Source organism: Adiantum capillus-veneris, chromosome 29 (assembly GCF_014529385.1).
Source record: "Adiantum capillus-veneris isolate H3 chromosome 29, ASM1452938v2, whole genome shotgun sequence".
In the NCBI taxonomy this organism is placed as follows: Eukaryota; Viridiplantae; Streptophyta; class Polypodiopsida; order Polypodiales; family Pteridaceae; genus Adiantum; species Adiantum capillus-veneris.
In genome coordinates this window covers 63144955-63167880 of record NC_140959.1, presented here as the reverse complement: position 1 = coordinate 63167880, position 22926 = coordinate 63144955, and positions in this window count along the sequence as shown.

The window sequence follows — 22926 nt, the reverse complement described above, 5'->3', positions numbered from 1 at the left end:
TCGATTTTAGACACCCCTAACTTTCGGATGAATGTTGAGGCCTTAAACGACATTTTTCCGAGCACTGACCAACAATGAATGACCCCATAAGGTTTACATAGAAAGTCGTAGAGCTACTCTAGAGCTTTGTTTTGATAAAAAAAAGTTTTTGAATCCAAAATCGGAAGCTCAAGTTATGGCCAAAACTTTTTTTTTTTACTCAACCACGTGAGTCCAATCACAATAGCACTTTCCATATGCACAAACAATCTTTTCCAAGCAGTTAGACTCTACAGGATCTCTACCCTTACATGTCAACTATAGGATCAAGGCAAGTATAACACAAATGATCATGTATGTCCTTCATATGTAATAAGTTCTCTCTTCTTTGCTGTGGATTTCCAGACCTTTGTTCCTCCTTGGGACGAGGCCTTTTGATATTACAAACAAGAGAAGGTTTTGGTTTCCTCTTTCCGTTACTGGATAACTCTATCTCAATGGGTTTTCCTGCATCAAGGACATCTGCAAAATTGGTAAGATGAAGAATCTGGAGTCTAGGCTTTATAGGATTATGTAACCCTGACACGAGTCAAGCTACCTTGACCTCTTGAGCCATCCGTGTTGGAGCATACATGACAAGGGTTAAGAAATGTTGATAGTATGATTCCAGATCTCTTATTCCTTGAGTACAATCAAGAAACTCATTCGTATGGTTTGGATGATAAACTTTGTTCTGATAGTCCTTCTTGAGTTAGGTTTTAAGGTAATCCCAAGTTGCAACATTAGGATCAACATTTTCTGTGAAATGATCTCTCCACCTATGCTTGGTTGTTTTTTTTAGTTTGAACTTAGTGATGATAGCTTTGTTTATTGATGTAGACGAATTACCCAAATCAAAGTAGTCATCTATGCGCTCAATTCAATCTTCAAGAACCTTGTCTACATCTTTGTCTTCCCCATCGCTAAAATTTCCAGGTGGAGACTTGCGAAGCATAGCATCGATGTCTTAACAATGTTGAAACATCTCGTAGCCATTACTAAGGGTAGTATGTTCCTAGCTATCCATGTTTCCTTTGTCGGTATCAAAGTGAGTTCATAAGCATTTATATACAACACTTGGTTAGTGACAACAATCTCCTTTCCCAACTTGGATTGTATTCACTAGATACTCTCAACGGGCGAGAATTTATGTTCAAGTGGTCTAAACTCGGGGTTTCCTATAGTGTAATGGTTCCAAGCTCGGAATGTATTAGGTACAATACAATCTGTGGACATTAACCTTTTCTTCTCTTCCCCATTATGCGTGGTAGTGACAAGCCTTTGCACTTCCACTCCTATTTGAAGATGCTCTCCCACCATAAGGCAAGAGAGTATATCTGCCCATATCCCTCGAGGTAAGATATTAGTCATCTACACACAGACCCCATCACTTAAGTTAGTTAGAATGATAAAACCAAGATTCAAACTCAAATATTATGACCTCAAAATAATATGAGTCATATCAAAATCAGATTTTTATAATCGTAGAAAACCAAAAAGATACATCGTGTCTTTAGGGAGATACATAAATACGAAAGGGTCCTATGAACCAATTCTTGGTTCTTACAACCGAGGTTCTACCCCTATATTTGTTCACATCTCAAGTTTCAAAGTTCAAAAATTCAACTTATACATTAAAATTCACGTCTTTCTTTTTGTACCATTCCTCTCCTCGTGATACATCCATGGGTGGTAATCCATTAAAGCAGTTTACATGAGCATGCCATTCATTTACATTATCTTTGTAAAAATATCTACTCAAGTTCATTGCCATTGGTTGTGCTTGGGCAATGTCACTAAGTGCACTTGGGCTTGTGGTCATCAAAGATAATAGTGACATTGTGAGGATTGTATTTGAGAATAGACCCATAGACTCTATTGAACCAATCCTGCGGTACATAATAGAATCGGCCCCCATTTGACTTCTTCCATACTCTGATTATGACCTTTATACAAAAGACATATCTTTGGTTTAGCATAAAGGACTTCTAACTAAGTATGAGCTCTCAACTTGGTATGTCCAAAAGTAAGCACAGATTAAGGTAAAGAACATATCGATGTACTTTGACGTCACCTTCTTGGATCTTTTCCTTGACCCAAAGCTGTGGATCGGTTATAAACCTATCAGGCACTTGTGTTCAATGTTCAGGTTGGGCTTCAACATATAACTCCCACACTATGTAAGTGTTTGGAACAAGGTAGTCTCTAGTCACCTGTGAATCTAGAACCACTTCAATTCCCCAATGGATATTGAATCCAACCGCATAATTGAAAAAGACCCTTTACGCAAAATCACTTGGGAGTTCATTTACACAACTAAGAAGATCAATCTAAAAACAAGATAAAGAGAGAGAAAACTTGGTATGTGAACCAAAACTGAGTCTATGCTTCTTTTATTCATCAAAATTTGATTTTTATGATTTCATTACGATATTATGGATGTCTCGCAGTGAACTCTCTAAATATTCTTTTAACTCTCATGACAGGGTATTCTCTCAGACCTCCCACACGACAACGAGGTTTGTAGTTATCTTCTAGTTTTTCTTTCCCTATGATAGCTGCAAGAGCTTCATACTTCTTAGCAACTTTAAAATCCTTAACATTTGGGAGTGCATCGCAAAGTAGTTGAACATGTCTTCTAGGCCTAACCATATTATGAGTTGAAGTAGCCTAAGGTTGGCAAACCAATCACTTGAACTGTCGTAAATGTAAGTAAAGAATTGACGAAAGAGTTCTTGGTGATGGGTAAGGTAACTATGGTCAATACTCTTCCAACAAGTTGTGCTTCCTGGCATGCCAAAGACTTTGGTCCCGATTTCTAAGTAAAAGACTTTTTTTTCATCCCTTGACAACCGTGTTTCCATATTGTTGAACACTATGGCCAAGACCTCATTCCCATGGCTAAAGCATTCAAAGGTCACTCTGGGACCCATTTGTTACTACAAAAAAAACATTCACGGAAATTACAACGCCGTTGCGAATACTTCAACCACTTCACCATAACTCAAACCAAATACTTCCATTCAAGAAGACAAGTCAAACAGGTACCCACCAACCAATGTCACTTGTAGATGCATCATGAATACAATATCCTTTCCCAAACAGCATGCATGAATGTGTGCACGATGCATAACTAACCCGACTAGTACTAGGCTTTAGGCTATCCCCATAACCTTAAGCATAGGCTCTAATACCAGGTGAGAGATACCCCTCCCTGGGGGTCTATGCACAAAATATAACCTTTATACAATTTTCAATATACATCAAAGTTGCGGAAGTGTTTGCATAGGGGAGGATCTGTCAGCGACCAAGCATGGAGTTTAGGCCATGAGCGAGAGTGCATCTAGAGGCACCTATTGACTAGTGCTACCTCTGGATGGGTGTTATGAATGAAAGCGTACTTAAGAGAAATATAACATTGTGGAGGGTGAATATATGTGTACACCGCATTGCGGGAAGAAAGAGAGAGAGTATAGTGGAGGATGAAATAGAGTGCACAGAGACATGAGAGATTGACATCAAAGAGTCTTTAAATGCCCCATCTAGATGAAACAAGAAACCATGTATTAATGCAATGACAAAATCTCGGTAAACTATAACATCCAAAATGGGTTTATAACAAAACAACTAGCAGAGCACCATACCCTGTGTAGGGATCGACTTGTCCACCCATCCACTTCCGCTCTACTATGGACATAGAGAATTTCACTTTGCTAGGAGCGACGAGCCAGAACACCTCCAACCTACCTGAGCCAGACATAAGCTGAGGCCGCTTTGCCTCCCTCCATGAACCCGAGCTCTAAAAGGATCCCAAGTACCAGTAGGTGGTAGGGTATCAACACCAACCATACTAGTTTAGGCACCACACCTCTTTGATGCTTAGCACTGGGTGTTTATGAAAATCCAAGGCAAAATCCCGACGTGTTAGCCATGTAGTTCATTCAACCCTTGACGCACTAACTGTGTAGATGAGCCTAGCAAAAAGAAGAAGATCTAGAGGCAACCCCCCTGATCCAGCAAAGCCCCAGGTCAATGACCCTTTTATCTAAGGCTAAGCGATGTAAGTGATCCTAGTCTTGTAGCGACACTACCATGAGAAACATAACATGTGAGTCCAATCACAATAGCACTTTCCATATGCACAAAAAATCTTTTCTAAGTAGTTAGAATATAACCATCCAGATCACTTCATGATATAATCCGAAAACTATAAACCATAATCCAATCACATCACACGGATGAACACTCCACCCAACTCGGGTGAGGCACAACAAACCCTACATAACCACTTTAGAATGTAACACGACTGTAAAAATTTGGCAGCATTTCAACAGTATAACCATATCCAAAAAAAAATACCAAGAGCCAAACCGTCTTCCACCATAAAATCACAACCATAATCCATGACAATTTGTGAGTTATGACCAAAACAGTGTACAGCTTCTATGATGTGAAATGAAAAGCGTTTTTTAATTCACACACTTGATCATAAACACATCGTGTGTATAAATTAGTGTGTTAATCATGATGAAATAATCATGGGGCAACTTTATACGTACTCGTTTGTACGTACTCGATAAATCCATACATGCACTTGTATACAAAAAAACAATCACCGAGAGGGTGACTACTCAGAAAAATGGCATATATATATATATATATATATATATATATATATAGAGAGAGAGAGAGAGAGAGAGAGAGAGAGAGAGAGAGAGAGAGAGATGATGATGTCTATGGAGTTTAGAGCTTCTCACCATGCTGTAGAATCATTAGGGGTTGTTTTCGAAAGGCTTCTTGCTTTGCCGCAAGAGAGTTGTGATGAGATCTACGTAGAGGTTTTCACCATGAGAGCTTTCTGAGAGCGCGTACACCGTGAAGCGAGAGAGGAGATAGTAAGCAAGTAGAGAGAGAATATCCTTCTTCCTCTTCTTCTTCCCGTGTACAAGAGAGAAGAGCTTATGGAGATGGTGATGAAGAGCTTGCATCGCTCCGTAAAATAGATAAGCATAGCCTTGTGGTAGTAGATGCAATAGACGTCCCTGAAAACCGAGGCTTGCAGGTGATTTTATAGGCACTACATAAGGCTGGAGTGAGACCCAAGCCAGCCTACTAGTGCCCCCTTCTCAGCTAGGAATAGCTCCATGCTTTTTGTAACTTTTCTAAAAAATATGCCTTTGCTTTTGGTGGTCAACTCTCCCACTTACCATTCAATTTCTACAATAAAACTGACCAATTGAACAATATCCAGCCAGCTTATGAAACCGTGATTAGACTATGCCGCACCATGATGTCCTGACATAATTATGAATTTTTCGTACTCCCAGAAGTATTTACGATACCACTTTTTATAAATATAATTTTCATAAAAATCCTGTTTTGTCTCGTTTTTGCTTCGGGTGGTCATTTTTAAATCCGACGAAGACTAAAACTAACATTTTTATGTTTAGATCATCCTAAAAAGCATATTGCTTTTCAAAAACATCGAAAAGCACAAAAAGCTAAAAATAGAGAAAAAAACAAAAAAAAGCAAAAAAATCTAAAATTGAACCACGGGTTCCCCTTGTCCATTGGAATAAGAAAGCAGACTCGTTTTTCACTAAAAAGCACTAAAAATCATAAAAAGATAAGAATAGCGTGAAAAGCACTAGAAAAGCAGATTTTTACAAAATTGAACCATAGCTTCCCCGCAACACGCAGATTAAGGATCCGACCTTGCTTTTTGTAAAAAAGCACCCAAAATTGAACCAAATGCCCATTTGACCTACTGGAACATGCAAACGGCCTTGCTTTTTACTTAACAACCTTACAGTACTGTCAATCAAGCATCTTAAATTAAAATTTAACAAAATATATATTGAAATCTATTTTTCTTATTTTTAAAAGAGACCCAAAAATTGGGGATCTTAAATATGGGCACGCTAGCTTGCTAGTATTACAGATTTGGGTAGGCCAGATCTGGTTCAACAAAGTTTCTTACAAGCTCGTGAGTGGGGGGCTTTCTTTTCACCTTTGGTACTTTGCGTTATGTACTCCAGAATCCTCTTAGGGGCATCAAAACTGTCCATTACAGCCTCTCCTAATACCGCTTCAATGCCATCTTTCCTCTTCGAATTTGCAATTTTCAAAAAATTTCCTAGAAGGCTATTGTCGCCAACATCCTACACATTTCTTGGGCTATCAATCCTCACTATTTCCTCTAAAGCACTACCCATTGTTTTCTCTGAGCTGCTCACTGTTTGAGCTACAGTAGGCTTAGCATCCCGACAACAAACCATGACAAAGTCATCATCCTTCTCCGATGGTTGATTGTCTATGGCACCATCGAGATTCTCTATATGCTGCGCTACAACATCCACTGCTTCATTCATGCTATCCTTCACATCCATCTCCTCAACAGAGGGCTTTCCTTGTTCAATCTTTTCTTTGCCAAGTTTCTCATCACGCGCATGGCCCACATCACCGAAAGGCTTTGACAGACCTTTAAAAAAAGGTATTTTTTATTAAAACCTCTGAGATCACCCAAAATTCTAAAAGTTGCTTAAATGGCAAGAAAAAAAATTATTTCAAAGAATATAAGACCTTTACATGCTAGCTAGCCTAGAGAGTATGCTACTGAGAATTATTAGCACTGAAGATGCTTGACCCTAGTAAACATACTAGTGATTTTCAGTACTATGTATGGTAAGTATTTATATAGTGACTTCAATCCCAAAACTAGTATGCTAGTTAGCATACCAATTTTGCTAGTTAGTATATCAAGTATGCTTCTTGAGCATGCTAATTAGCATACATGGCATCCTCGTAAGTATTGCAAGTGTGCTAGCTAACATACTCAATATGATACTTAACATACCTAATATGCTAGTTAGCATACACAATATATCTGCAAGCATGCTAAGTTGGCAAACCAAATATGTTAGAAAGTATGAAAAATATGCTAACTATCATACCCAATATGATGTGAATGCTAACTATAATTCAATGTATGCTAGTTAGTACACCTAGTATGCTAGTTAGCATACCCTGTATAACTGCAAGCATGCTTAGTTGGCACAACAAATATGTAGCATACTACTACTGTGCTCAATATGTTAGTTAGCATACCCAATATGCTAGTTACAAAACCCAATATGCCTTGTATGTTAAGTAGCATATCTAGTATGCTAGTTTGCATGCTAGTTAACATACCCAATATCGTTGTTAGCATACCCGATATACCTCCAAGCATGCTTATTTGTCATGACAAATATGCTAGTAAGTATGTTAAATATGCTAACTAGCTTACCATGTATTCTAGGTAGCATACTACTACTATGCTCATGATGTTTATTATAATTCCATACATGCTAGTAAGCATACCCAATATCTCAGTTAGCATGCTACTTAGCATACCTAGCATGATAGTAAGCATGCTAGTTAGCATACCAAGTATGCTAGTTAGCATATCTAGTATGCTAGTTAACATGCCCTATATACCTCCAAGAATGCTTAGTTGGCACACCAAATATGTAGTTGGTATGTTCAATATGCTAACTAACATACCCTGTATGTTATGTAGCATACTTCTACTATTCTCAAGATGCTAATTATAATTCCATGTATGGTAGTTAGCATACCCAATATGTTAGTTAGCATATCCAATATGCTAGCTAGCATATCTAGTATGTTAGTTAGCATGCTAGTTAGCATACCAAGCATGCTAGCTACTAGCATGCCTTGTATAACCCCAAGAATGCTTAGTTTACGCATCAAATATGGTAGTTAATATTTTCAATATGCTTAATAGAATATCTTGTATGCTATGTAGCATACTTATACTATTCTCAGGATGCTTATTATGATTCCATGTATGCTAGTTAGCATATCTTGTATGCTAGTTGTCATATGCAGTATGTTAGTTAGCATACCCAATATGCTTGTCGGCATGCTAGTAAGCATATCAAGTATGCTAGTTATCATACCTTGCATACGTGCATGCATGCTTAGCTGGCACACCAAGTATGCTAGTTAGTATGTTCAATATGCTAACTAGCATACCCAGTATGCTCTGTAGCATTCTACTTCTATGCTCAAAATGCTAATTATAATTTCATGTGTGCTAGTTATCATGCTTAGTTGGCACACCAAATATGCTAGTTATTATGTTCAATATGCTAACTAGCATACCCAGTATGCTATTTAGCATACTACTACTATGCTTTGGATACTAATGATAGTTTAATGTATGCTAGTTAGCATACCCAATATACTAGTTAGCATACCCAATATGTTAGTTAGCATACCTAGTATGTTAGTTAGCATACTTAGTATGATAGTTATCATACTTAGTATGATAGTTATCATACCATGTATACCTCCAATCATGCTTAGTTGTTACACCAAATATGCTAGTTAGAATGTTCAATATGCTAACTAGAATACCGAGGATGCTATGTAACATACTACTACTATGCTCAGAATGCTTATTATAATTCTATGTATGCTAGCTAGCATACCCAATATGATAGTTAGCACACCATATGTTTTAGTTAACCAAATCACTATGTTGGTTAGCATTTTGAAGATGCTGATTAGCATACATGGCATTCATGGTTATCTTACCAATGTCTGGTGGGATTGGATGTCCTCCCCTACAGTCTTGCACAACCACTCTGCTCTGCTGGTATCCTCTACTGGCAGGTGGCCCTACATTCAATCCGAAGGGAGAAAACAACCACAAATCAAAGCAAGTGGTAGCTATGTTCAGAGGGCAGCTTGACCATTGCAAGGATTTCCTGTGCTTCAAGCGGCATACCACAACCAATACATTGGTCCTTCCCAACATTGTCACGCACCCCTCTATCCATTGTAAAGCTAGCAATAGTTAAATTACATAGTGCAGTGGGAAAAAAAGAGTGTTGATTGCACATGCACCAGCAAGTACAGTAGACTTTCAATAGCATGCACTTTGGATTCCTTGACCTCCACCTCAGTCTATAAAAAGTGCATTTTTGAGATCCTCTTTATCATTCTGCAATTGTGTTCTCAGATGGACAATTTTTGTGATGCGTTGCAAATCCTCCAAGTCAAAAAATGAAAGGCTTTTCGCCTCCTGCTGAGTGCCATGACAAGACAATGGTGTGCCCTTGGAAGTTGACCTATTGCTCATACCTACTTGGGCCGAGTTTTCCTCTTACATTTGAGCTGATTCATCCTCATGTTTTGGAACTTGATGCTGGGAATTATGCATCCTCCACTTGTTGACATGGCCTTCAATGTACCCCTTCTCACAAAGATCCTACAAATACTACAGAGCAAACTTAGCCCAATTTAACTTCATGACTGTACCACTTGCAATCAACATAGGGCTGAATTCTTTGAAAAATCCCTTTGCAAATGTAGAGCTGATCTCCATGTTTGTTGGACCCTTCTGGTAGACCTTATGGTGTAACTGCATCACCTGCTCATACATGTCACTAAGTATGAAGCTGCATTTAATGCGGTACTGGCTAGGATCCTTCATCTTCTTGAATGCACTGAACCATTCCACATCATTGAGCTGCTCCCACCTCACCAATTTGGGATCCGAACTAGTCATGGAGAGGCCATAAGCAGCAGTGAAATCTTCCACAATTACACATAATTTCTCCTGAAATGGGATCCCCACCTTGGGGGAGCTCTCCATCTAATTTCAAACATGCAATAGGAACCTTAGCAAAAACCAAAAGGTTACATGATCAAGAGAGTATAATCTAAAGACATTCCATCTACATATGTAATGCCCCTCTCTCTCTACCTGTGAATGGAAAATCCATTGCTCATTGGGGAGCCGATCTAGGACTGCATGCAGGGGACACTGAAAAGAAAAATTGACTTGGATGTATGGATGTACACATTAGAATACAACTTCCAAATGGATGGACAAAGCGAGCATTTGTGGACACTAGAGCTTGAGCCAATTCTATAAAGTACTCTTCATACATGAAGATGAAAGATGTACCATTATAATGTCATTAAATCTAATATCTACCTATCCAAAATGATTTTCTCGTATTGAATTGATCATTTAAAGTGGGAAAATGAATGTGAACAAGAGTTAGAATATGGATATGTGTTTTTAAACCTGTCTCACCACGGGACCAAAGTGAGAGAAGGTTACATCTCATTGAAGGTCCAAAAAGGAGATGGTCTACCAAAGAGCAATGAGCAGATAATGGACCTTAAAAGACCTTAGGGTTAAATTCATCAATAACCTCTAAAGGTTAGTAGTAAAAGTCCTTAGACCTAGGAACTTTTGGTACTTTAGACCTTAGGCAAGCCTCACCCGTGCTTGAGATAAGGTGCTTGATGACCAAGGTGCTTGAGGTGTTCAAGTAAAACATGATCCCTACATAGGAGGGGGCAAGACCTTAAGGTAGGGGATGAGAGAACACACTCACACACACATAAATGACACATGTCAAGCTCCTAGCTTTGTTGCCCTCATAGTGTGCCTGAATCCTATTGGATGGCCTTTAGGAAGGCCCAACAAGAATTTAGATTCAATTAAATAATTAATTAAGATCTCTCTCTCTCTCTCTCTCTCTCTCTCTCTCTCTCTCTCTCTCTCTCTCTCTCTCTCTCTCTCTCTCTCTCTCAAAGGGGTAAAGAGGGACACTTGTCCAAATGCTACCTTTATTTCTAGTTATGACCAAAGCCTATGATTGGCTAGGCCCTGGCATGGAGCAATGGGGTGCAAGCTAGAGTAAGGAGAGAGAGGGGTCGACCAAGGCAAAGGGGCACTCTCACTCTTGGCATAATCTCTACACACGCTCACACATTCTCTCATGTGTTGAGAAAGAAGTTCATCTCCTTCTCCAAGATTGAGAAGTAGAGAGCCTACACCAACACCCTTGGCTATGGAATTTAGATACAGAGTCAATCTTCAAAGCAATGCTTATCATCTTCTTCATCTCCATTACTATGCTATGATATGCTCTAAGAGTAATGATATGTGAGGAGACTAATTTTTTCTCACAAGAATACATCGTCTTCTCTTCCCTTGCCTCACTCCCACCAAGAGCTCCACCTTTGAAGGTGTTTGAGGTCTTGGGATTGAGTCCGGGGACAATTTCATGTTATTGCAAGTTAATTATGGGCATAATATTGGTGCATTAAGCTTACCATATTCATAGCATCAACAAGATCTCAAGGAACACAAAGAATTTATTGTGCCAAGTCTTTCTTTATGGGAGAATCTATAATACAAAAGACTTTTGGAGGGGGACCGACTCCATGTAAACCCGGTTCTCTATTGTTGTCAATTTCTCTAATTCTCTCTCTCTTTTACATTTGTTCATGCCAAGCTAACTAGGTATAATGTTTATTTTTCTACCTTTAATCCAGTACTCTCCCTATGTTTATTAAGAATTCTCCTAAGGAAATGCTGACTATTGTCACTTTAATTCCGCTACAATCAATGTTATTAGCCATATTCCGTTACATTGGTATCATACTCGGCCTTGTCTTCAAGTAGCCCAACACAAAACTGTGTTTTGTTCTCCAAAGTCTATCTTTTGGTAGACCATATCTTTAAGATGTAAATCCCAAAACTTGTACACATACTTGTGAATAGACTTGTTGGGAGATAGCTTCAAGCTTTACCATTTGCTAAAAAATTTGTCTTTCGCATCGCTTGCAAGAAACTGTTTCATTATGGAAACTCTTAGAGTTTTCCATGTCTTTGGAGCTTTGCCATTACCTCGTAGACTAGCCCACCATTGTCGGACAGATGTTTGAAAATGCATAGCTATATGTTGTAACTTAGAGGACTCGTGAATACCTCATCACCAAAGGCCAGATTGAATTGTTGGGTAAAGGCCAAAACTTTTTCCATGGTGCCAAGAGTGCCATCATAGGTGAAAAAAGAGATGTTGTTTCCTCCCTCTTTAAACTTCTTAATCTTGTAGGACCTTTTCCAAGCAGCAGAGGACCTTTGATGTCCCCTCCTCTTGAACTCATTAGGGGATAAGCCACTGCATTCATCGGAAGAGGAGAAAGATGATGAAGATGGAGAAGAAGGTGACCTCTTTCTCTCCCTTTTCTTCTTTTGATTCCTCTCTTCCTTCTCGGAATACGAGGGGAAGGACCATATGATGACATTTTACTCTTGGAAGGAATTGGAGATTCACTTCAATTGGAGATACACTTCTTTCTCTTTCATCTTCTCTCACTGGAAAGTCTTTGTTTGGGAGTCTCAACAAGAGGCCTCCTAAGCTCTCTCTCTTCTTGGGGAGTTTGGAGAATCCCATGGGTGCGAAGTTTTTGGGCAACTTCAGCTTGTCAAGCGGGGTTTCCCATGGCTTGTTGCAACCTAGTGAAAAGATAATTCACAAACACGGGGGCATCATTAGTAGCACGTTCATGTGCAAAAGCAAAGTCATAAATATTCATTCTACTCTCTTTATTATTATCATCCATGCTAACTAAATTTATGCATATGCTACTTTGTTCTTTGGCAACCTCAAAACTTTAGTTGCTACTCTTCTTAACTTTTGAAAATTAGCATTCAAGCAGCCACACCCATGGTTTAGAGACTGCTAATTGCAAAGAGTAATGGAGAGGGTCTATCAATGCTCGGTTGATATAGTTCCTATTGAGATTTCTAGTAGCTCAATAATGGTTAAGCCAAAGGCAAGCCCCAAAAGACTCCATTATTTAGTCTATAGTTCCCAACAGTGTACCTCAAACTTTGTTCATTCAAACCAGGATAAAAAGTCTTTGTCCCACTTACCCTCTTGCAATGAGCAACTCCAACCTTTCATGGAAAACTTAAGGACCTCTCTTCTTAAGCAAGAAAAGAGAAACCAATAGCTCTAATACCAATGTAACGAAATATAGCTAATAACATTGATTGTAGCGGAATTAAAGTGACAATAGTGAGCATTTAATGAACATAGGGGAGTACTTGATTGAAGGTAGAAAAATAAACATTATACCTAGTTACCTTGGCATGAACAATACTCGCAAAAAAGAGAGAGAATTAGAGAAATTGACAACAATTAAGAATCAAATTTACTTGGATTCGGTCCCCTCACTTAAAAGGCTTTTGTATTATAGATTCTCCCATAAAGAAAGACTCGGTACAATACATTCTTTGTGTTCCTTGAGACCTTGTTGATGCTATGAAGATGGTAAGCTTCATAAACCAATATTATTCCTGTAATTAACTTGAAATAAGATGAACTTTTCCACGACCTCAATCCCAAGACCTCAAACACCTTCAAAGATGGAGAGAGCTATCAGAGAGTGAGGGAAGGAAATAGAAGAAGATGTAGCCTTACGAGAAAGAAGTAGTCTCCTCATGTATCATTACTCTTAGATCATAGCATAGCATAATAATGGAGATGAAGAAGATGATAAGCATTGCTTTGAAGCTTAGCTCTTGGCTGGATTTGCATTCCATAGCCAAGAGGTGTTGGTGTAGGCTCTCTACTTCTCAAGATTGGAGCAGGAGATAAAATTATTGCTCAACACATGATATAATTTGTGAGTGTGTGGGAGAGTATGCCTAAAAGTGAGAGATTTACCTTGCCTTGTTCAACCCCCTCTTTCCTAGCACTAGCTTGCACCCCATTGGCCCATGACAAGCCCTAGCCAATCATAGGCTTTGGTCATAACTAGAAATAGAGTTAACATTTGGACAAGTGTCCCTCTTTTCCTCTTTGAGAGAGAGAGCTTAATTAATTATTTAATTGGATCTAAATTCTCATTGGACCTCCTTAAAGGCCATCCAATAGGATTCAGACACACTATGAGGGAAACATGGCTAGGGGCTTGACATGTGTCCTTTATGCCTCTTGTGTCTAGTGGTCATGCCTTGAGTGTGTGTGAGTGTGTGCTCTCTCATCCCCTACCTTTAGGGCTCACCCCCTCCAATGTAAAGCTCATGTTTGACTTGAACACCTCAAGCACCTTGGTCATCAAAAGAACCTCAAGAATCTCAATAATCTCAATAATCTTGGTCATTATCACCTCAAGTACCTCAAGAACCTTAGTCATTAAGCACCTCAAGCACCTTAGTCAGCTCAAGAACCTCATTCACCTTAATCACCTTAGTCAGATCAAGAACCTCATGCACCTCAAGGACATGCCTAGCTTTCCTAAAGTCTAAGGTACCTAAAGACCCTAGTTCTAAGGACTTTTAGTACTAAAATTTGGAGGTCTTTAATGAAGCTAAACCTAAGGTATTTTAAGCCCCATTATCTGCTCATTTGTCTTGGTAGACCATCTCCTTTTTGGACCCTCAATGAGATGTAGTGTTCGCTCCCTTTGGTCGCGTGCTGAGATAGGTCTAAAAGCACATATCTATATTCTAATGTTCCCATTCATTTTACCACCTTAAATGATCATTTCAATATGAAAAAATAATTTGGGCTAGGTAGATATTAGATTTTATGAAAAACCTAAGCAAATATGGATACCCATGCCAAGCACTCCACAAATGTCAACCAAAGAAAAGAGACAACATCATGTATCACAATATTGAATACCTTGATGTAGCTATACTTGGCAATGGAAACCACAAAAATAGCAAAAACCTAAAGCAAGCACACCCAAGTATCAATGAATTCCAAAGAGAAAACAACCCAACCAAAAAATACCACTTGGCAATAGAGACCGAAATATTTGACTAAACAACCAACTCAAAAGTCTCCACCAACCACAACTACCAAGTACAAGTGGATACCAGTAAAACTACAAACAATGGAAATCACAAAAATGGTACTCCACAACCCACAATCACGACAATGGTAGTCCCACAACCTACAATCAAGAAAAGAGCACGACATCTTCATACTCTCTTGTTTTGATGATGTAGTATATATGGAGCCTTTACAACAGGAACCATTAAATAATCCGTTTAGTACCCACATCTTACACAACATAGTGTTAGCAGCAAGCTAACTCAAATAACATTTTTTGGAGCTCTTATTGTAAAAACACTTATTATTTTTATGAATCGGGAATTTTGTAACTCCTGCTTTCCAGATAAACAGTGTAATTGATGAGCCGGGGCTACAAGTTTCCAGATTGTATCAACATGTCTTTAGTTAGAGTTCCCAGATTACTAGTTTTGACCACAAAAAGCTTGGCTAAGGTATAAAAGCCAATTTTTGTAAGTATTTTATAAGTTTTTGGATAATAAAACAAAACGTGAGCTAACGGTGCTCACTTCTCTCCTTTTCATGCTTCCTACTCCCTTCCCAGTTGTCACATTGCAGTGTCGCCTGTTGCATTGCAACCGCGGATAAGAGCTCTACGCATTGACGTAAGCATTTCATGGTAATCGTTTGTAGCTTTTGGCGTCATCGACCCGCGGCCCCCTGGCCTAATTTCATCATAAGTAGGAATTTAAGCTTCAAAATCATAAATTAAGTATAGGCGGGGTATTGGGGCATCATTGCTAAGCATTTAGATGCATTCTGGGTCGAAAACGACTACGTCAAAAACTCACTCTGTTAATAATCGTGATTTTTTCACTTGACCTAAAGTGAGATTTGAGACCATAAGCATGTGTGCTTAGGTCTTATAAACATTTCCTAGAAGTTTCATAACGTTTGGATGTCGTTTGATGCTATAACGATTGTGTTTTGTTTGCCGATGAGCGATTAGCTTTTGGTGATTTCTGTCATTTGAGTGTAGCTTGAGTTAGATGCGAGTTGTTTGTTGTTTTCCAAGAGATTTACAACCTCTTGTAGCCTCTATGCACTAGTCGAGTCAACTTCATCCCATGGATTGACAATTATATTCGTGGTTCTCGCTATGTGTGCAATAAAATAGGAGTAAGGTTAGACACCCGTCTCACATTTGGCGCCATTTTCGGGGATCGAAGAGACCTAAACTAGGGGAAAACACGAGTGTCTTGTGAATTTATCCTTTAACTTCCTCTAAGTTCACCTAGATCTAGGTCACATAGAGTTAAACTTTCTCTTAAAAACCGCATAGCTCAAGATTGTCGTCTTTTGCTATGTAGAGGTAGCTTGGAAATATATTGTACTTGCTAAGTACCTTTTAGGATTGTAGAACTGTAGGATTAGATTAGGATTTTGAGAATGATTGATGGATGAGACAAATCTTAAGATCAAGGCTCAGAAAACCTTAAAAAACAAGAAAACAAGTGTCTGTGGACACTTCCACAACCCCATTGCAGTAGAACCTAGGAGTAGGGTAAGTAGAATCCGAGGTGGAATCTTAAAACATTGATCTATCCAAAAGAATCAATTGTGATTTGTTTATGTGAAGTTGCAAAATTTCAAGTCTACGGCTAGAAATAGCACCAAAAGACTGTCCACCATTGAATCCGACTGGAGAGTCTGCTTTAAAAGTTGTATGAACCAGTGGGTAAGCTTAAGGATGCATTTGAGGTAAAAAGTTTGCAAAAACTCAAGTTATTTACTTTTTCTTGACATTTTAGGCCAAATTGAGTTTTGATTTGACTTAGAGGCTTAAAATAGATCATAAAAAGACTGTCCAGTGAAAAAACTGAAAAAAGTGCTCATTTTAGGCCAAAAGTAAATAATCGTGATTATTTACTTTCAGCTCAAAAGTGACCAAGGTTGATAACAAAGACTCTATGCATGTGTACAAACATCTTTTGTAAAGGCTCATAGAATTTGGATCACCAAACTGACCAAAAACTTGGTAGAAACTAAATTCTGCACTGATTGTCGAGAACTTGAGTGTAAATTGGAAAAATTTTGTTCAAACTCAGTGAAACTTGACTCATAGGCTTATATTGATGTGCTAAACAAGTGTACATGCTCAGTTGACCAGAAAGATGCAAAAATTTGTCAGAAGTAAATAATCGCAATTATTTACTTTTGTCCCATTTTCCAACTTTTTTGACCAACCCAGCATACCACTAGTTTTAGCATGTTATAGTAATCCCACAAATCAAATTTGGTAAGATTTGGATCATTGGAGTGAAAATTGGGGCCAAATTTACAAAGTCAGTCTCTGCAAACACAAAACTGTTGATCACTTGAACATGAATTATCCAAACTTGATGAAACTTGGCCAAGGAGTTTAAGTTAAGCTGATTAAAAAATCCGTGTCAAGATAGTGACAAAAAATTGTATAAAAATAGCAGCAATAAATAATCTCACGATTATTTACATCTGCTACTACAAAACTAGATAATTTTGCACATTTGAGTATATCAAAAGGTCAAGCATATCAAGTAGACCACACAAATCAAATTTGATGAAATTTGGATCACAAAAGTCTATATGAATAGTAGGGAAATAGACTTGAAAAAGCTGAGTTTCATATCCACAGACTCGGTCTATTTCACCAAAAGTCTATTTTGGACTTTTGAGCTTGTACAGTGTTAGACCAACATAATAGATGGCCACCGAGCAATTTTGGGTTCAATCGGAAGAAGCTGATAACAAGTCAATCCGACGATAAGTATTCTATCCAGGGCTTTACAGGTCTATATGAACCTTAGATCTAGTTGTATACTAGCAAACCAAGGCATATTTGGAGAGACCGCTAGTAGAGTATCCACCACCGAAGAGAGTGTGAATCAAGGCAATCACTTGGAGCTGAGGTTAGTATTTCGCATTGATGACCATGACATAGAGTTTGAAGAGAAAATTATGGAAAAAAAACAAGTAAAAATGTATATGGGTAAAACAGAACTCGTTATTTACAAGTTGAAAACCCTAATGTGATAGACAAATGGGGGTTGAAAGGAAATACCATAATTCTAGATATGACAGCAAAAGAAGGACCACCAAATTTAGAATTTGAGGGATACGATCAAGTTGATTTGAAGCCTTTGAAATGGATTAGTATGGATAATCCTAGGATCGGAGTCTATTGTTGGGAGGATAGAAACGTCAAAGATCTTGAATGCACTTCTCATGCCAAATGAGGACAGTTAACACCCATGAAGATCATCTATATCTTCCAAATCAAAGACAAGGGTTCAACAGATCTACCAACCTACCTATTTAGGGATTGTTATAACAATAACTTTGTTATGATGAGTCCTGAGGAGGTGGAACAAACCAAATACCAAGGGTACTCCATAAGGGATTGGATATTGGGCCAAGGACCAGAAACTATTCCAAGAGATGAACTCCGTGAGAGATCTTTTGAGAGTAATGTTCAAAAACCAAAAACTACCTCATCACGAAGAAAACCGGGTGACACTAAAGCCAATCCAGGGCTACATGAGTCACTATTTCCAATAGACTGGTTTGAAGGACTCGAAACTGGACCAACTGCCAAGAGACCAAGAGTTGAATCAAATAGACGTGTCAAATTAGCTGATTTTTAAAAATGGATCAAAAAATATAGTGTATCTGGAAATCCATATGATCACTTAGCAAGCTTTAAACAAGTGCTAAGAGCAAAACTCATATTTGATTTCCATACTCAATTTGAGGGATTTGGAATGACATTAGAAGAAAAAGCACTGACATGGTTCCAAAACATTCCACCAAGGTCAATCATGGACTTAATACATTAGCTTAAGGATTTAAAGCTGCATGTTTCAAACATAATACGGTAGCTCAAATCTATAGCTTGAATCAGAAACAAGGTGAATCTGTTATGGATTATACAACTAGAATGAAACAATACATTGCAAGATGCCTAGAACTAGAAATACTTGTAGAAGAAACATTAGTATCATTGTTTCTAGAGGACTGCTAAATAAAGAACTTCATGCTATATAGTATAGCAGGAAACATATGACCCTAGAAGAGTGTGTGTCATCAGATGCTATTGACTTAGGAGACAAATGAGATTTACAATGAAGAAGATATTCCTAAGGATAATCAAAGTGAGAAAATAGAATCCACCAAACCAGCACAAGTGGGAACGGCTGTTGCAGCACCGCTTACAGCCATAGAAGACATGCTCAAAAGGATGAATGACATGATGCATAACATGCAAAAAGCATTTATGAAGGGACCAGGGCAAGGGATACCTCAACATGGACAACCAATTAGGCCGCAGAAATGGTGTGCAATCAAGGGTAAATGGACCAACCATGAGACCAATGAGTGCTATTATGTACCAAAGTATGATGGGAATGTTCGATATGTGCCTATGAGGCCACAAGGACAACCCATGTACAGATATTATACTAATATGGCCCCAGCTCAAAGACCACCGATGGGTATGGAAATACCTTAATTTGTGTTGGGTCAACAACCTCTATATCCTGGACATAATGCAGTGCCTGTAAAGTACATGCATTCAGAGGGATTCATAGATGAACAAGCACTAGTGCCTGTTACACCCTATGCTGAGACTAGTCCATCTACAGTAATGGTAGAAGGAGATTGGTATAATTCACATCCACCACCAATGGAAGAACCTGTGACTTATACTACACCAGAACTTGCGCCGATGTACTATGTAGCTATCAAGGTGTTAGACCTCCGATGGTAAGATCCATGATTAAGCCAAGAACTGGAAATTGTCATAACTATGGTGTAGATGATCATTGGAAAAATGAATGCCCAGATCCTGACAAGAACATTAAGCCAGCTGAAGCTTTTTGTATGCAATTTTGCAAAAAGGGAGGACACTTCCCTAAAGATTGTCAAAAAACTCCTTTAAACAAGGGTAAAACAGTAGTGAACGTAGACCAAGTGATACCTAGTAGCTCATCTAAGAGTGAAAATATTGTTCCAATCAAGGTAATCAACAGAGCCCAGGCTAAAGAAAAGAAAGATAACTCCTCGGATGATTCGGAGACTATTAAAATTTCCTCTCAAAAGACCAAGAGAAGCAGAAGCAAAAGGTATGAGATGAGAAAACAAAAACAAAGGACTGAAATCAAGGAAAAATCCAAGAGACTATTCCAAGAAAAAGTGAAAGAAACTGGAAGCTAAATCAACGAAACCACCGTGAAATTTGGAGGATCAATTTTAGTAGACAAAATTTTTGAGCCAATCAATGCAGCCTTAGAAGCTTACCAAGAGGGACTTAAAGCAGGCCAAAACATGGAAAACAAATAAAAAACTATCCTTCTCCAGATATGGAGGCAGCTAATCTTGAAGCTTATCAAAATTTGGTAAGAATTACTCAAGAGGTGCTGGAAAAAAAAACCTGATGTCGACAGTATAGCAAAACCTGAGGAGCTTGTGGTAGGAACCAATAAAGAGAAATCCGGAGTGGTGGTAGAACCCACCTTGAAACTAAAGAGCCAAAACTCATAGTGCCTGACAGTGAAGATGGCTTAGATGGAATTCTGTTCGTAGAAGAAGACTAACCAAGACACTTATGGAAAAAATTTAGAGAGCTTAGTGATAGGAGCCTAACTCTAAAGCCAGCTCCTATAGAGGAAGTTTGGTTAGACAGTCTACCTCTTGATATGGATATGGATGTACAATCCTTGTATGGGGATTGTGGCTTTGAAGCTTCAAGAATGTATAAACCAATGACTCTGAAAATAGTACCTCAGTACTTGGAAGATAACAAAGATGAATCCATACTGTGTAAAATCACTCACATAAAAAAAGCGGAACAGACCCTAGAGGTAGACAACATCCATTTAATCATGTGTACACCCATTCAATGCACTCTTACTTTAAGAGAACTATTCAAAATCAGACCATATTGTCAAAATGTTAATCAACTCCATAATATCATGGAAAATAAAGAGGCCCTCCTAGACCCCATCCTCTTCCTAATGGGGGCAGGCATAGCCATAGCCATGAAAGCAGTATGGGAATCATGGAGGCAACAAGCCATTAGACAAACTTGGATGAAATTGAAATTGGCTGATGGACACATTGAAAGACCCTTAGAACTGCTTGAAAAAGTGATAGTTAATTCCTGTGGGATTGAATATCAACACACTTTTGCAATAGTGGACTTTGGAAATAAATTCAATTATGAAATCATCTTGGGAAGACCTTTCATGCGACAAGTACAACTTACCCAGGATTGGGAAAACAATTATCTGTACTTGAAGAAAGTGGGATCAATAACAAGGGTTAATCTAAAACATCACACTTATAGAGATGTCATGAAAACGCGCATACAAGAATTTGACTCAGTCTCATCGGCTAAGACGAAGCTTCCATCTTGGTTGAACAAAGACACACCTATTTGAATGTGCGGAGCTTCGAAATATGGGAGCTTAAAACGAGAAGAATGTATCTTAGAAAGGGATTGCACAGATGAAGCCTATGTACATGAACCCTTTCCACATCATTTGTTTGAGCCATTTGAGTGGACTCAAATTTTAGGAACAATGGATGTATGTGTAAATATATCTATGCCTACTCAATTTTGCAATGAGGACGGCTGTATGTGTAAATATGTCTATGCCTACTCAATTTTGCAATAAGGACGGCTATGACATAATTCCCACACAAATGATTTCAACCCTTCACATTAAAGACGAAATTCAAGAATCCAAGGACTTAATGAAGGCTCAACAAGTCTTTTCAGACCTCTATGCAACAGATGAGTTAGAAGAACATTCAGCTACCTCAGCTGATTCGAGGTCAGAAAAAGAACATGTGAGAGCTAAACTACTCATGAAAGGAGGGGAGGAAAAGTTTTTTGACTTTCCAAACTAGAAACCGAGAAGACAGAATAGGTATAGAAAAAAAAGAGACACAAGAAACTTGAAAGCTAGACCTATGCCATCAGTCTTCAGCAGAACACAGTTTTTGATAGAAATAGATGTACATGATTGTGTCAAAAACAAAATCACTGGTAGATATCCTTTGAACAAAAAACAGAAAATATCAAAAGGCATGAGAAAACAAGAAAGGAAACTCAAGCAAAACCTAAATACCATGACACGAATTGAACAAACAAAGAAGTATTAAGAGTTGAAGAAAGCTCTAAAGGAGATATATACCACTGAAATGGAAACCATTGAGGAGGAAGGTAAAGATGTAATGAGAGTTCCATCCCATTACAAAAAATATACTCTCCAAGACTAAAAAATCATAGTCAAACAACCTGTCAGGGAACTAAGAAAACAGGGGAGTCCTATGAAGGACCTAAAAATGCAAAAAAGATAGTGATAGCCGTTTTTCGGCTCTCCGTAATTGCCATAGTGAGTTATCCCACCCTACCAAAATCACCTAAACACTGTGGCTATTCTTACCTTTTCATTGTACATAGGCGTGTGTGAGTTAGGGGACTTTTCCCATATTTTCTTTAAAAACCCTCAATTAGCTAGTCACTGGGCAAGTTGAGCCAAAAAAATAAAAAAATAAAAGTATATTATGGCCTCTTTGTGTGTAAATATTTCATTGTATATATGGCCTAAATATAAGGATTTTTTATAATTATTTTGGTATTTTATTTAAATATTTCTACTTAGGTGTGTGTTTTATTAAACCTATATACACCTTCTTTCATCCTCTTACACCAAAGTATATTTTTTGCCAATATGTACATACTCTAACCTTATATTTTTTCTTTATACAAATCACTCCCACATTTTCACCCTCACCCTCGTGAAAACAAAAATTGATTTCTACTCATTGGTCACGTTTATTATATTATTTACTTGCATACCTTTTCCTCTTTCACCAAAATAATTCAAAGAGTGACCATGTCATATGATTCCAATATCTTTCCATATCCATAACTCCTCCATATTTTTATTATTATTTTCACTCATTATTCTAACACCATGTGCGCATTGAGCTAAAGTCCATGAATAGTCCATACACTAGTCCCACCATGTATATATTTCTTTATTCACCAATAATCCTCCTCCATGCATGTGTCAAGGGCAACTTGGATGCTTTGTATTATGATATGACAAAGGAGGGGCTCACTCTTGGATGCATTGTACAAATTCAACAAAGGAGGGGGCCACTGAAGACTTTTTGTGAAGAAAAAACAGGTCTTTTGGTGGGATTTTTAATATCCATCTCCACTCCGAATTTG